Source organism: Macaca mulatta, chromosome 5 (assembly GCF_049350105.2).
Source record: "Macaca mulatta isolate MMU2019108-1 chromosome 5, T2T-MMU8v2.0, whole genome shotgun sequence".
NCBI classification, from domain to species: domain Eukaryota; kingdom Metazoa; phylum Chordata; class Mammalia; order Primates; family Cercopithecidae; genus Macaca; species Macaca mulatta.
The window spans coordinates 191,857,501-191,871,985 of NC_133410.1; the positions used below are offsets into that span (position 1 = coordinate 191,857,501).

The 14,485-nt window shown below is 49.2% G+C and overlaps 1 pseudogene; it reads right to left on the reverse strand.

The window, feature by feature from the left end:
* Window positions 1-7,813: 7,813 nt before the first annotated feature.
* Window positions 7,814-11,400, reverse strand: LOC100426201 (rRNA 2'-O-methyltransferase fibrillarin pseudogene; annotated as a pseudogene).
* Between the last annotated feature and the right edge of the window lie 3,085 nt (window positions 11,401-14,485).

Sequence of the window (14,485 nt, forward strand, 5' to 3'; positions counted from 1 at the left end):
TCTGTTTCCAAAAATAAAAATAAAAACAAACAAAAAAAACCTTAATTGATTATTTATTCGTGATTTCAGAATCAGGCAGCCCCTGTACTGGAACAGGTTCAAAGCACCTTGGAAAGACAGCACGGTGGTCAGGCAGGAGCTGAGGATAGAAAATGGAAGGGCAGCCTAGCATTGAATGGTTGCAGCTGTGCGTTTGCCTAAGTTGACTCAGTTGGCCACCCATGGTTGACTGAAGCTCAGCTGCTGTAATAAGCTGAGGCTCTGCTGTTTGTTACAGAAGTATACTCCTATGATAGGTTTTCAGTTAGTTTCTGAACTAAGTCAGGCTGCAGTTTGTTATTTCAGGGCTCGAGTGTGGAGGCGTCCTAGGGCCAAGTTTAGGTTAATTTAACACCACTGAGAGACCACGAGATGACAAAGAAAAACCCAGCATTGACAAGGCACATCTAGACATTTCACAATACTTCTCAGCCTCCATGACTCTTGTAAATATTAATTTAACCCTCTGGGTAAATGGGTAATAAAATTCTCTTTGTATTAAGGCAGTGGTAAAAGTTAATAGGCTGTAAGCCAGAATCATTCCTGGGAGGTTTTACTGCCGAGCGTGTGAGTGCCTCGGATTGTACTGTGAGGCACTGAGTTTCTATGCCACACTCCATGACGGGAATAGCATTATCATTGCCTCATGTGGCATTCCCATGATTGTTATGCAACCTGGTACAAAGTAGGTGTTCAATAAACATCATAAGGCCAGCTGCGGCGGCTCACTCCTGTAATCCTAGCACTGTGGGAGGCCAAGGCAGGTGGATCACCTGAGGCCAGGAGTTCAAGACCAGCCTGGCTAACATGGTGAAACCCAGTCTCTACTAAAAATACAAAAATCAGCCAGGTGTGGTGGCACATGCCTGTAATCCCAGCTACCTGGGAGGCTGAGGCAGGAGAGTCGCTTGAACCTGGGAGGTGGAGGTTGCAGTGAACCGAGATTGTGCCACTGCACTCCAGCCTGGGTGACAGAGCGAGACTCTGTCTCAAAAAAAATTAAAATAAAATAAAGATAAACATCATTGTAATAAGTATTGAACTCAGCACACATAGCACAAAACAAAAATCTAGGGGCTACAGTTAATATTTTTTTAATGTCCATGGTTCAGGAATAGATCTAGAAACTTCTTCCTTTAGTGCCCTAAAACAGAGATCCTAAAAAACTAAGATGCTTTAGTTTGGGAAGTTTCGTGATCCCTTGTAGAATCTTCCTGATAGCTGACCCCAGTGCTCAGAACCATAACAAATTCTGAATTTTGTACAGGAAGTGTGAAAAAAAAAAACCAAATTTTACCGCTGACCTCAATAAAAATAACAACCCCAGTCAAAGGTCTAGTGACACCAGGTATCTTTTTAAAATGCCTGCAGCCTGGACGCGGTGGCTCATGCCTGTAGTCCCAGCACTTTGGGTGGCTAAGGTGGGCGGATCACCTGAGGTCAGGAGTTCGAGACCAGCCTGGCCGACATGGGGAAACCCCGTCTTTACTAAAAATACAAAATCAGTCGGGCGTGGTGGCAGGTGCCTGTAATCCCAGCTACTCGGGAGGCCGAGGCAGGAGAATCCCTTGAACCCGGGAGGCAGAAGTTGCAGTGAGCCGAGATCGCAGCATTGTATAACAGCCTGAGCAACAAGAGCAAAACACCATCTAAAAAAAAAAAAAATAACAACAAGAGCGAAACACCATCTCAAAAAAAAAAAAAAAAAAAAAAGCCTGCTACCTGGTCACTGGTCACTAAACCTCAGGAATCCAAGGCCCTGGCTCACTCGGTGCTCACAGTTTGAGGGTGACATCTACCTGGTCTCTCTAAAAGAGCAAAAAATCATTCCATAGCATCACTATGAACACTATGAACCATCATTCTCCTCACTTCATCCCATGATCAGTCAAGCCAGGAAGGAAGAAGTCAGTAAGACACTGACACCCTTACTGTTAGACAGGCAGGAAGACCCGCGCTTCGTTATCACACTGTAAATCAATCCTGACAGCTTCTCTGGGATCCTAAGTCTTCCTGCGGCATTCACTATTTTGTTTATGTCCTTTTGCTTTAATTCAAGAGCCTGTGACCACATCGTGCCCAGATCATGCTGCGCATTAGTAAAGTTGTGGCAGCTGTGGTGTTTGGCTGTTTTTCTTGTCCTCGAGTTAGCTCAAGCACTGGGGCTTTCACGTGCAGACATGCAGCGATGGGTGAGCAAGGATCTGGAGGATCCTGGAGGGTCTGGGGCTGGTGGGTGGTTCTGGAAACCAACAACTCTGGGGCCCCACCGTTCACCTGACTCTGCCACTGTCTCCATCTCTTTTTCTTGTGATGCTGCTCACTTCTCCCGCCCCCAGGCAGCCGCCGCACTGTAATCTGCTTGTCATTGTCTATGCCTCCTGCCCAAAGGAAGCCTCATCCTGCAGTGATCCCTCGTAGCCCTCCTGCTTCATCGCCTTTTCCGCGCAGGCTCTCAGGAAAGTCAGGTTCCACTGCTGCCAGCCTGCCTCTGCGTATTTCAGAGAGGTGACCTGGTGGGCGCTGGCAGAGCTCTCTGGGTCAGGCCCCTGCAGGGCCGATGACAAGCCTACCACATGGCCCAGAATAAGACACCACGTGCCCCCGGCAGCCGGGGTCCGTGCAGGTGCAGCTGTGTTTCAGGAGCAGGCTGATGTGGACACATCCGAGACAACAGGCCGGGGCACAGAAGCCTTTCCTCTGCCTCTCTATTTGGGTTTATGCATCCCTTCCTCTGGTCTACTCGGGCCACCAAAGTCCTCCGTGTTGTTGAGTCCAGTGGCCAATTTCCAGGTGTGGTTCTCCCTGACTTTGCGCGGGCTTCCGACTAGCTGTCTCCCTCTCCTCCTGGAAGAAACTCGGCCCCGGGACACCATGCTCGCCTACCACCACCTCACTCTCCTGGCAGCCCCTTTCTTGGTCTCCTTCACTCTTCTGCCCCTCCCTTTATCATTCCCTAAGCAAGGGCTACAGATTCCTCGATTCCCTCATTGATGTCACCGGTCTGATCGCTTTCAATACCATCTCCACGCTGACGACTGGAATTTACACCTCCATCCCAGGCCTCCGCCTGAACTCCAGCTGCAAACTCGCAGCTGCCGACCTTCCACTCAGTTGCCTAACACTCATCTGAAACCTAAAGTGCCCAGACTCCTGATATCCATTTCTAAGTTTAGTTTAATTTTTGTACATTAAAAAATTTAGGCCAGGCATAGTAGCTCATGCCTGTAATCCCAGCACTTTGAGAGGTTGAGGCAGGAGGGTCGCTTGAGCCCAGGAGTTTTGACCAGCCTGGGCAACACGTTAAAACCCTGTCTCCATTAAAAATATATATAAATTTAGGCTGGGCGCGGTGGCTCACACTCGTAATCCCAGTACTTTGGGAGGCCGAGGTGGGTGGATCACCTGAGGTCAGGAGTTCGAGACCAGCCTGACCAACATGGTGAAACCCTTTCTCTACGAAAAATACAAAAATTAGCTGGACATGGTGGCATGTGTCTGTAATCCCAGCTACTAAGGAGGCTGAAGCAGGAGAATCACTTGAACCTGGAGGGTGGAGGTTGCAGTGAGCTGAGATCATGCCACTGCACTCCAACCTGGGTGACAGAGCTCTGTCTCAAAAAAAAAATATATATATATATATGTGTATATGTATACACACACACACATATGTATATATACACATATATATAAATTTAATAAAAATGTTTCTGTAGGGAAACATCTTGGTATGTTGCCCAGTCTAGTCTCCAACTCCTGGCCTCAGGTGATCCACCCACCTCGGCCTCCCAAAGTATTGGGATTACAGGCGTGAGCCACCACACCTGGCCTGATAGCCATTTCTATCAACTCCTCCCATGATCCTTCCCAAAACAACCCCTGCTCCTCTGGGCTTTTTTGCAAATGGTAACTTTATTCTTCATGTTGCTCAGACAAAATCTATATATATGATAAAATATCTTAAGAGATATATTTGATACATTCATCTTCAACTTCTCTTTTCTCTCACTCCCACTTCCAGTCTTCAGCAAATTCTGTCAGTTCCGCCTTCAAAATGTGTCCAGAATCCACCCTCTGCTAACCCACTCCCCGGCTCCCACGATCCTCCTGGCTCGTCACCCGCTTCCACCTTTGCCTGCTGCGGTCTCTTCTCAACTCGAGTCAAGCCACTCCGTTCAGATATGAGTAGATCGCGGAGTTCCTCAGCTCCAAACCCTCCAATAGACAGTTTCTGAAATTCAATCTGTTTCTGTTACTGAAATTCAACCCAAGGTCATACAAGGCTCGCAGGCCCACGGTACCTGGACCCTCGCTGAATCTCTGACCCTTCTTCCTCCTTCTCTTGGTTCTCTTGCCGCACTTCCTCCAATACCCAAACATGCCCCAACCTCGGTGGCCTTTGTTCCTGAGAGATACCCTTATGGCTGCCCCACCATCTCCTGCAGGTCTTTATTCAAATGTTGCCTTCTCTTGAGGCCTTTCCTGGACACCTCAGCTAAAAACTGCCACCCATTCCCTGTAGAGCCCCCCTCCCTTCCCTCCTCAGTTTCCCGCCTGAGGACAGACCACTGTCTAACACCCCACATCCTTACTGATTTATTATCTGTATCTCCCATTGAACAAAGGCTCCGGGAGAGCAGGCATTTCTGTCTGTTCTGTTCTGTGCTGTATCCCTAGCACCTAGAAGAGTGTCCAACATGAGTTTCCATGAATACTTCTGGAATTCGCGAACCCGTGAACATTGCCCTGTTCACCAGTCTTTGCGAGGCAGCTGCTGTCCGTGTGTGCACGCTTTCTCATGGCTGGTTGCTAGCTGTCCTTCAGCCAAAACACAACCTTTCCAGGGTGTGTTTGCCTGGAGTGTGCATTATTCACCTATGTGTTGTAGATCGACTGAGAGAGGGATTTTTTTAAGACAATTTATTTACTTTTAGATGGAATGTTGTTCTTGTTGCCCAGGCTGTACTGCAATGGCATGATCTCGGCTCAATGCAACCTCTGCTTCCTGGGTTCAAGAGATTCTCCTGCCTCAGCCTCCTGAGTAGCTGGGATTACAGGTGCGCACACCACCACGCCTGGCTAATTTTTGTATTTTTAGTAGAGACAAGGTTTCACCATGTTGGCCAGGCTGGTCTCGAACTCCTGACCTCAGGTGATGCACCCGCCTTGGCCTTCCAAAGTGCTGGGATTAGAGGCGTGAGGCACTGCACCTGGCCGAATTTTTTTTTTTTTTTTAATTCACAAGACTTTGTTACTCTGTTCCTTCATTGGTACAGTATTAAGAATATTCACTTCACCCGATAGTCTCATTTGCAACTAAAGATGGTTCTATATGACATGGGCGCTATAAATGTTGGAAAGGCAGTAGAAGAGTCTTTGTCAGGCCGGGCGCGGTGGCTCAAGCCTGTAATCCCAGCACTTTGGGAGGCCGAGATGGGTGGATCACGAGCTCAGGAGATCGAGACCATCCTGGCTAACACGGTGAAACCCCGTCTCTACTAAAAAATACAAAAAACTAGCCAGGCGTGGTGGTGGGTGCCTGTAGTCCCAGCTACTCGGGAGGCTGAGGCAGGAGAATGGCGTGAACCCAGGAGGCGGAGCTTGCAGTGAGCTGAGATCATGTCACTGCACTCCAGCCTGGGCGACAGAGCTAGACTCGGCCTCAAAAAGAAAAAAAAAAAAAAAAAAGAAGAGTCTTTGTCGGAGGCCCTTGGTTACTCACTACTAAAGTCTCTAAGCTTCAAGAAGCTGGACTCTCAGAGAAGGAGGGCATTCTTCGTTGAGGGCCAGGGAGGGCGTGTATGGGCGGCTTGCTGACATTGAATTTGTAGATCTAATCAGGAAACTGCCCGACCACCTGCCAGAAAGCAATTATTTCTATTGTAATGTAATTGTTCCAGCCACATGATAATCTGATGATAATCATCATGAGGTCATTTAAAACTATGTCAGAATGACATTTAATTCATAATCCCTGAGGTGAAATTTAGGAGGAAAAAACTTTCTGTAATTTAGTTTAAAATGTCCATATATTGAAATGAACAGTGTTCAGTGTTTACTGCATGACATTTCCTCGCTTTCTCTTGTATACATTTGTCATGTTATATGTTAAAGTATGAATGATTGTCAGGCTCTAGCTGAAAAGAGAGGGCTGTAACAAGTCACCTGGGGTTCTGATTCCTTTCTCCATTTATTCCAGTCACCCCACAGTTGACAATGTCTAGTCCATCCGGCAGGTACAGGGGCAACTATAAAATAGGAAGAGGTTTTTATTACTTTCCAGTCCCGTTCTAAATGGAGCTGGTGACTGCAGTAGCCTGTCAACCTGCTGGTGATAAAACCTTTCAAATAAAACCTTCTCTTCTGCAAAGATAAAGAAAACTAGATTCAGAGTCTAATCTCCTTGCCTCTTATAACCTTCTTCTTCTTCTTCTTCTTCTTCTTCTTCTTCTTCTTCTTCTTCTTTTTTAAGAGCCGCTGTGAACATTATTTTTAAAGCCAACAATGAAACTCTGTGCTTCCACAATACAACTTAGGCCTTCAAACACACGGATGCTGCTGCCTTTGAATCACCGCCTCACTCACTTCCCTCAGTCCTGGCAAATGAAGCAATTCAGAGGAATTGAATTGAGGCCCATCTCTATCCGCCCTGCATCTCCTCTACCTTCCAGGCTGTGTTGCTGATGGCATGGACGCATGCTGGAGGATCCTGCAAAATTCTGACCAGCCAGCCATGAGGCCAGCAGCGCTGACCCTCTTCGCCAGATGGGAAGGCAGAAACACAATCTGTTTCGCTCTGCAAACATCTGGGAACAAAATGGTCTGTCCACCAGTGCAAAATACCACCCCTAAGCAGTATTTCCAATTGTTCTTTTCATGGGCTGTCTTTGCACACACTCAGTGAGGCCAGCTCAAGTGGTTATTACTATAGTCCATGCTTTGCAACCACACTCGCACACAGAAAAAGAAAGAAGGCTTTCCGGTTCATTTCTTGATGTCAGAACAACTCTGGCACCAACACATCTGGCAAATACCTTTCTGCGGGCACACCCAAACGAGACTAATATCATTTATGGTAGATGTACACATTCTAAATAAAATACTAGGCCAGGTGAGGTGGCTCATGCCTGTAATCCCAGCACTTTGGGAGGCCGAGGAGGGTGGATCACCTGAGGTCAGGAGTTCGAGACCAGCCTGGATAACATGGCAAAACCCTGTCTCTACCAAAAATACCAAAAAATTAGCTGGGCATGGTGGTGCATTCCCATAATCCCAGTTACTTGGGAGGCTGAGGCAGGAGAATCAATTGAACTCAGGAGGTGGAGGTTGCAGTGAGCTGAAGTCGCACCACTGCACTCCAGCCTGGGCAACACAGCCAGACTCCATCTGAATAAATATATAAATAAATAAATACTAGCAAACATACCTTGGACAAGAGTGAAAAATAGTGCAAATGGGTCCTGTCTTGGTCTGTTCCTGCTGCTGTAACAAAATAGCTTGTATTGGGTAATTTATAAACAATTGAGGCCCTGAACTCCTGGCCTCAAGTGATCCTCCTTCCTCAGCCTCCCAAAGTGCTGGCGTTCCAGGCATGAGCCACCATGCCTGGCCTGGAAGATGTGACAGATGAGTCTTTTAGTAGAAAAACTCCCCTTGTGAATTCCTCAATCCAGCCCCTCCCACCCTCACCCCTAAAAATAAATAAGAAGAGAAAAAGAAACTCCCGTGGCCACACCATCGACACACTTCATGGCAATCCGGAATGTGCCGAACTTCAGGTCTTTGCCTTGGCGGGTGGCCTGTCCACTCCCAGGACCACAAGCTGGTCTCTCTGGTGAGGCTCTAGGGCAGCTGCTTCGGGGCTTCGCGTTCTCTTGTTCCACCCTTTTCATGTCGCAGGCAAACACGGCCTCTGCTGGTCTTGGACTCCATGCAGTTGGCCTCAGTGGAAATCGCAGTGTCCTCCAATTGGCAGGAAGGGGTGGGCATTCAGGGCCACAATCCGGGTTTGCCCTGGCAGGGCCACGCCAGCCAAAGTCACATCCACCACGGCCATGAGCACGTGGTACTTGTGCTGCCGCCGAGCACCCTCCAGCACAGGAAGGATGTTGGTCCTCTTCTTGGTCAAGTTAATAAGGCAAGGCCAGAGCGGTGGGAGGACTCCACGGCCTAGACTAGACCACCTGGGCCTACAATGTCAGAGACATGGGAGACGGTGGTGTCCGAGGCAGCCCCGAGGGAGAGCACCTGGGCCCTGGCTTGATGTGGAAGGGGTTCCATGCTTGGGACTCCATGCTGTCATCTCCTGGTGAAATGGGGACTCTCTCCTCTCCATAAACTGATTCTCCAGGGACCAGATTCTCAGTGACTACTGCATGATCTGATCCTTTCCTCCACAGTGAGACACCTCAGCCCATACAGATCCACTGTCACATTCTTCCCAGACTGCTTTCCTCCTTCTCTACCCCACCACCACCCCGGTGGCCACCAGAAGGGAATCCTCCACCACCTCTTCCTCCTCCTCCCCCATCTCCTCCTCCACTCCACCACCTCTTCCTCCTCCCCCATCTCCTCCACCCCCCTAGCTCTTCCTCCTCCCCCCGCCATCTCTTCCTCCTCCCCCATCTCCTCCACCCCACCAGCTCTTCCTCCTCCCCCCACCACCTCTTCCTCCTCCCCCACCATCTCTTCCTCTTCCCCCACCACCTCTTCCTCCTCCCCCACCACCTCCTACCCCACCATCTTTTCCTCCTCCCCCACCACCTCTTCCCCCTCCTCCCCATCTCCTCCTCCTCCCCCACCACCTCTTTCCCCCTCCTCCCCATCTCCTCCTCCCCCACCACCTCTTCCTCCTCCTCCACCTCTTCCTCTTCCCCCCACCACCACTTCCTCCTCCCCCCAACACCTCTTCCTCCTTCTCCCCCATCTCCTCCTCTACCCCACCAGCTCTTCCTCCTCCCCCATCACCTCATCCTCCTCCCCCACCAGCTCTTCCTCCTCCCCCACCACCTCTTCCTCCTCCCCCACCACCTCATCCTCCTCTTCCACCACCTCTTCCTCTTCCCCCACCTCTTCCTCTTCCCCCACCTCTTCTTCCTCTTCCTTTACCTCCTCCTCCCCCACCACCTCTTCCTCCTCCCCACCACCTCTTCCTCCTCCCCCTACCTCCTCTTCCTCTTCCCTTACTGCCTCCTCCTCTCCCCCATCACCTCTTCCTCCTCCCCACCACCTCTTCCTCCTCCTTCACTTCCTCCCTCTGTTCCTTCACCTCCACCCGGACCTCAGTCCTCACCAAAGCCTCCTTGACCCCACCACAACTGCCACGGACACCAATGCCCCCTCAGCTGCCGAAGCTACCCCACAGGGACTAAAACCTGGCTTCATGGTGAGCCCTGACTTGTGCAGTTCCAGAATCCACAACTCCACAAGTCTGGGACTTTCGCACATGGGAAAGAGTGGAAGACATTTTTAAAAACAGGAGTGCTGAGGAGTGATTTATGCCACCATGCAGTGCAGTGTGTCTTTTAAAGAATGCTGCAGTAGCTATGCAATTTTAGGAGTAACTACATCCAATAACTGTTAATGCAAGTAATGCATTTTATTAAACTACACAAATACTTAATAAAACAGTAGTACTATTGGATTATCCAACAAGCAGATCAATGAAACAAAATGTATTGAATGAAAATTGAGTACGTGGCTCACGCCTGTAATCCCAGCACTTTGGGAGGCCGAGGCGGGCGGATCACAAGGTCAGGAGATCGAGACCACAGTGAAACCCCGTCTCTACTAAAAATACAAAAAATTAGTCGGGCGAGGTGGCGGGCGCCTGTAGTCCCAGCTACTCGGGAGGCTGAGGCAGGAGAATGGCGTGGACCCGGGAGGTGGAGCTTGCAGTGAGCCGAGATCGCGCCACTGCACTCCAGCCTGGGCAACAAAGCGAGACTCCGTCTCAAAAAAAAAAAAAAAAAAAAAAAAAAGAAAATTGAGTACGTCGGCCAGGCACGGTGACTCACATCTGTAATCCCAACACTTTGGGAGGCAGAGGTGGGCGGATCACCTGAGGTCGGAAGTTTGAGACCAGCCCGACCAACATGGAGAATGGAGAAACCCTGTCTCTACTAATAATAGAAAAATTAGCCTGGCATGGTGGCGCATGCCTGTAATCCCAGCTACTTGGGAGGCTGAGGCATGAGAATTGCTTAAACCTGGGAGGCAGAGGTTGCAGTGAGCGGAGATCACGCCACTGCACTCTAGCCTGGGCAACAAGACTGAAACTCTGTGTCAAAAAAATAAAAAGAAAAAAAGAAAAAAGAAAAAAAAAGAAAATTGAGTACCTAATATGTTCCAGGCACTGGGTGTTACAGAACCTATGTTTACATGTGGTTCCTGCCTGTGAGGTTAGCTATAGTGGAGACTGACTCTCAGTGATGCTGTAGTAACTAATGACCATAGTGGTGGGGAGTTGGGGGAGGTGTGATGGGTAGAATGATGTCCCCCAAAAAGATCTGTGCACCTGAGACCTGTGAATGTGGCCTTATAGAAAGAGTCTTGGCTGAGTGCAGTGGCTCACACCTGTAATCCCAATACGTGGGAAGGCCAAGGATCGCTTGAGCCCAGGAGTTTGAGACCAGCCTGGGCAACATAGCAAGATTCTATATCTAATAAAAAATAAGAAAAAAATTAGCTGGGCGTGGTGGTGCACATCCATAGACCCAGTCACTTGGGAGGCTGAGGTGGGAGGATCACTTGAGCCCAGGAGTTCCAGGCTGCAGTGAGCCATGATTATGCCACTGCATTCCAGCCTGAGCAACAGAGTGAGACCCTTTCTCAAATAAAAGAAAAAAGAAAAAGAAACACTGAGTGTGCCTAAGCCCCTTGAGTGTGTATTCTGTCATGCCTTTCCCTCTAGGATAAAGTTGGATAGTAGAATTGTTATAGATTTCTATCCTTGGATAAAATACCCAGAGATGTGCCTCGTCACTCCGGGCCCAATCCCCGAACAGAAGGCACAGCCTCCCGACTCTCCCTAGACCAGAGTTTCTCAGAGTATGATAAACACAGCACCTGAAAGCCTATGTTAAGGTTTAAAATCCAAGACCCACGCCCAGATTTCCTGAATCAGAGTCTCCTGGGGTGAGGCCCATGAGTGTGCATTTTGAAAGATCGTCTCACGTATTTGGATGCACACTTAAATTTGAAAACCCCTGCATTCACGCATCTATGACACCCCTTCTCAGCTCTAAAGCGTCTGACCTACACTGCATTCTTGATTCTGTTCCCATCTCTCAACTGAGCCTCCAACTACCCATCTAGAAAACAGAGAAAAATCTTACCTGCCACTAGGTCCTTGTCTAGCATTCTTTGAAATCCTGAGATCGGAGGGTCCAGATAAAGGAGCACTATTATTTATCCACCTTCACTTACCAGAGACAGCCCTCAGTGTTTTCCTTCCCTATTTGTGCTGGAATTTGCCAAAGTCGGAAAGGCCTGGGAGCCTGGAGGATCCTTGTCTCTCTCACTCCACGTATGTGGCAGGTTAACAGAGTCTTCCTCTGTCGCCTAGGCTGGAGTGCAATGGCCCCGTTTAGGCTCACTGCAAGCTCCGCCTCCCAGGTTCAAGCGATTCTCCTGCCTCAGCCTCCCGAGTAGCTGGGACTACAGGTGCATGCCACCACGCCCGGCTAGTTTTTGTATGTTTAGTAGAGACGGGATTTCACTATGTTGGCCAGGCTGCCCTCCAACTCCTGACCTCGTGATCTGCCTGCCTTGGCCTCCCAAAGTGCTGGGATTACAGACGTGAGCCACCACGTCTGGCCAACAAGGTAAGTTTCGTGGGCTTCAGATGTCTCTTTTTTCCCCTTCCTTGAAATAATTTGAGTCAAATCTGGAGACTGCCCTCAGGCCCAGTTGAGCTCCGAGGAGTTTGAGCTAGTCAAGTCTCCAAAGGACTCATAGCCAATCTCTGAAACTGGTTACTCCACAGGAAAGCCCATCTACCGCCAGCACCTCAGGGGCCCACAGCGCAAGCAGGTGAGCTGGCTGCATGATTGAGAGGCTGCTCAGTACATGGGGTTACTCGTTTAACACTGCAGCAACCCCACGAGCTGGGGTTCATTCTTTTCATTTTTGAAACAAGAACAATGAGGCTCAGAGAAGTTAAGTCACACGACTGGTAAAGTGGCATCGTTGTGATTTGTGGTCGATAGCATCCTGTCTGTGGACAGGAGGCACACTCTGGCACTCAGCATTGAATAGTCCGGGATGCAGGGCCCTGCCCCAGGCTCCACCCAGGTCATCGCCATGGTGAGTACTGGCTCGCTCCTGCTGGTCCTGCAGGCTCAGGGAAGGTGCTCCACACACATTTGGTGAGAGCATGATGCCTCTACCTAGGAGTGGCTGCCTGTTCCTGAACTTGAGCTGACTTCTCTCTTATAGGCTGCCTGACCCCAGAATGTGCTCCCTGAAACTATCCATCGCGCAAGCCCCACTCCTCTGTCCCACTATCAGACGGGACCCTACGTGTATTGGAAACCCCCTCCACTTCCCCACCAACTGCTTGGCTATGATACCAGCTGTTTTCCAGGCAGGTAGATTCCAAATGTTTAGTTTGCTGGACTGAATTTCCCTATGGTCCCTACAAGTAAAGATTTATTGTTTTTCAAGGGCTTGACCCATCTCAGTGTGAGGATCTTTGTCAAGGGCTGGGCCTATTCCTCCCACCGCTTGACTGTGGCTAACCATCCTAGGCCCTGTTTCATTCTCAGACAGGACAAGGTGCTGGATGCCTGACTCTTGTGCAGGGACTTGCTACCTACAGAGATCACCAGCCTTCTGAGATTCTATATTCCTTTTCTCCTGGAGATCCCATTCAAGTGATTGCGAGTAACAAAACAGCACTAATCCCACAATGCCAATGATACAGAGGTGCATTCAGCAGGCTAGATATTTCAACACATTTAGAGAAGATGGGGAGGGTCTAAAGCGATGCAGGGAAAGCTGCCCTCCAGAGGGGACATGTGGCCGAGCAGACGGCTGAGCTGCCGGGCACAACGCCAGAAGCCCCAGGTGTATACAGCTCAGGTGTGACAGAGGAAGGAGGTGAGAGGAGAGCGAAAGAATGAAATGCAATATATATATATATATTTGTATATTTCATTTTCTTACAAAAGCCACACATGCTTCTGTAAAGATTCAATGAATGCTGGAATGCCTAAAGTAAAATGAGTCATCTTTGCCTGTCACCCTCCAATAGTTGGAATGTCCTTCCTCGGCATAATTACGGTTAACAATTTATTTTTGTGGTGGGGGACAAAGTCTTGCTCTGTCGCCCAGGCTGGAGTGCAGTGGCACAATCTCAGCTGACTGCAACCTCCACTTCCCGGGTTCGAGCAGTTCTCCTGACTCAGCTTCAAGAGTAGCTGGGATGACAGGCGCGTGCCACCACACCTGCCCAGATGATTTTTGTATTTCTTTTAGTAGAGACAGGGTTTCCCATGTTGCCCAGGCTGGTCTCAAACTCCTGGCCTCAAGTAGTCCACCCACCTTGGCCTTCTAAAGTGCTGGGATTACAGGCGTGAGCCAATGTGCCCAGCTGACTGTTAACAATTTTTTTAATCTCTATCCCTGAATTTTCGTTTATTTTTTGAAACACATGCAAACACATGTATTTCTAGATTTTTAAAACATAAAATAGGATCACACTATATGTTTTAAAATGTAGGTTTCATTATTATTCAGGTATGGTGAGGCCAACTAATCAGGAAACAACTGCTATTAAAAACACAGTTTTGGCCAGGCACGGCAGCACGTGCCTCTAATCCCAGTACTTCAGGCAGCCAAGGTAGGAGGATCACTTGAGGCCAGCAGTTTGAGACAACATATTGAGACTTCATATCTACAAAAATAAAAATGAAAATAATTAGCCAAGCACGGTGGTGCACGCCTGAGTCCCAGCTATTCAGGAGGCTGAGACAGGGGAATCACTTGAGCCAGGAGTTGGAGGCTGCAGTGAGCTATGATTGCGCCACTGCACTCCAGCATGGGTGACAGAGCGAGAGCCTGTCTGTCTCCAAAGAAAAGTTTATTATTCCCATTTCCTGAGAGGAGAGGAACACTATAACAGGCAGGGCCACTTGGGAAAGTGCCAGGGTCAATCAGGAGGCAGCAGGAGTGAGGGCAAAGGCTGGCCAAGAGCCTTTATTGTGGTTTCCTGGGAGGAAATGGGCAATGCAGCGTCAGCAGGACAGGCAGGTACAGGAGTGCCTAGTCTGAATAATGGATATAGGCACTACCCCAGTTGCTTGTGCCTGGGCCTGGTGTGATTCGAGCAGAGGGACAGTGGCCCAACCTGGCAGAGGTCAGTAAAGGAGGGAGGTGGCAGGGATGGGCTCTGGATTCATGAAAATGTGAAGTGCATTCCCAGGGGAGTCATTTGCTGTTGTAG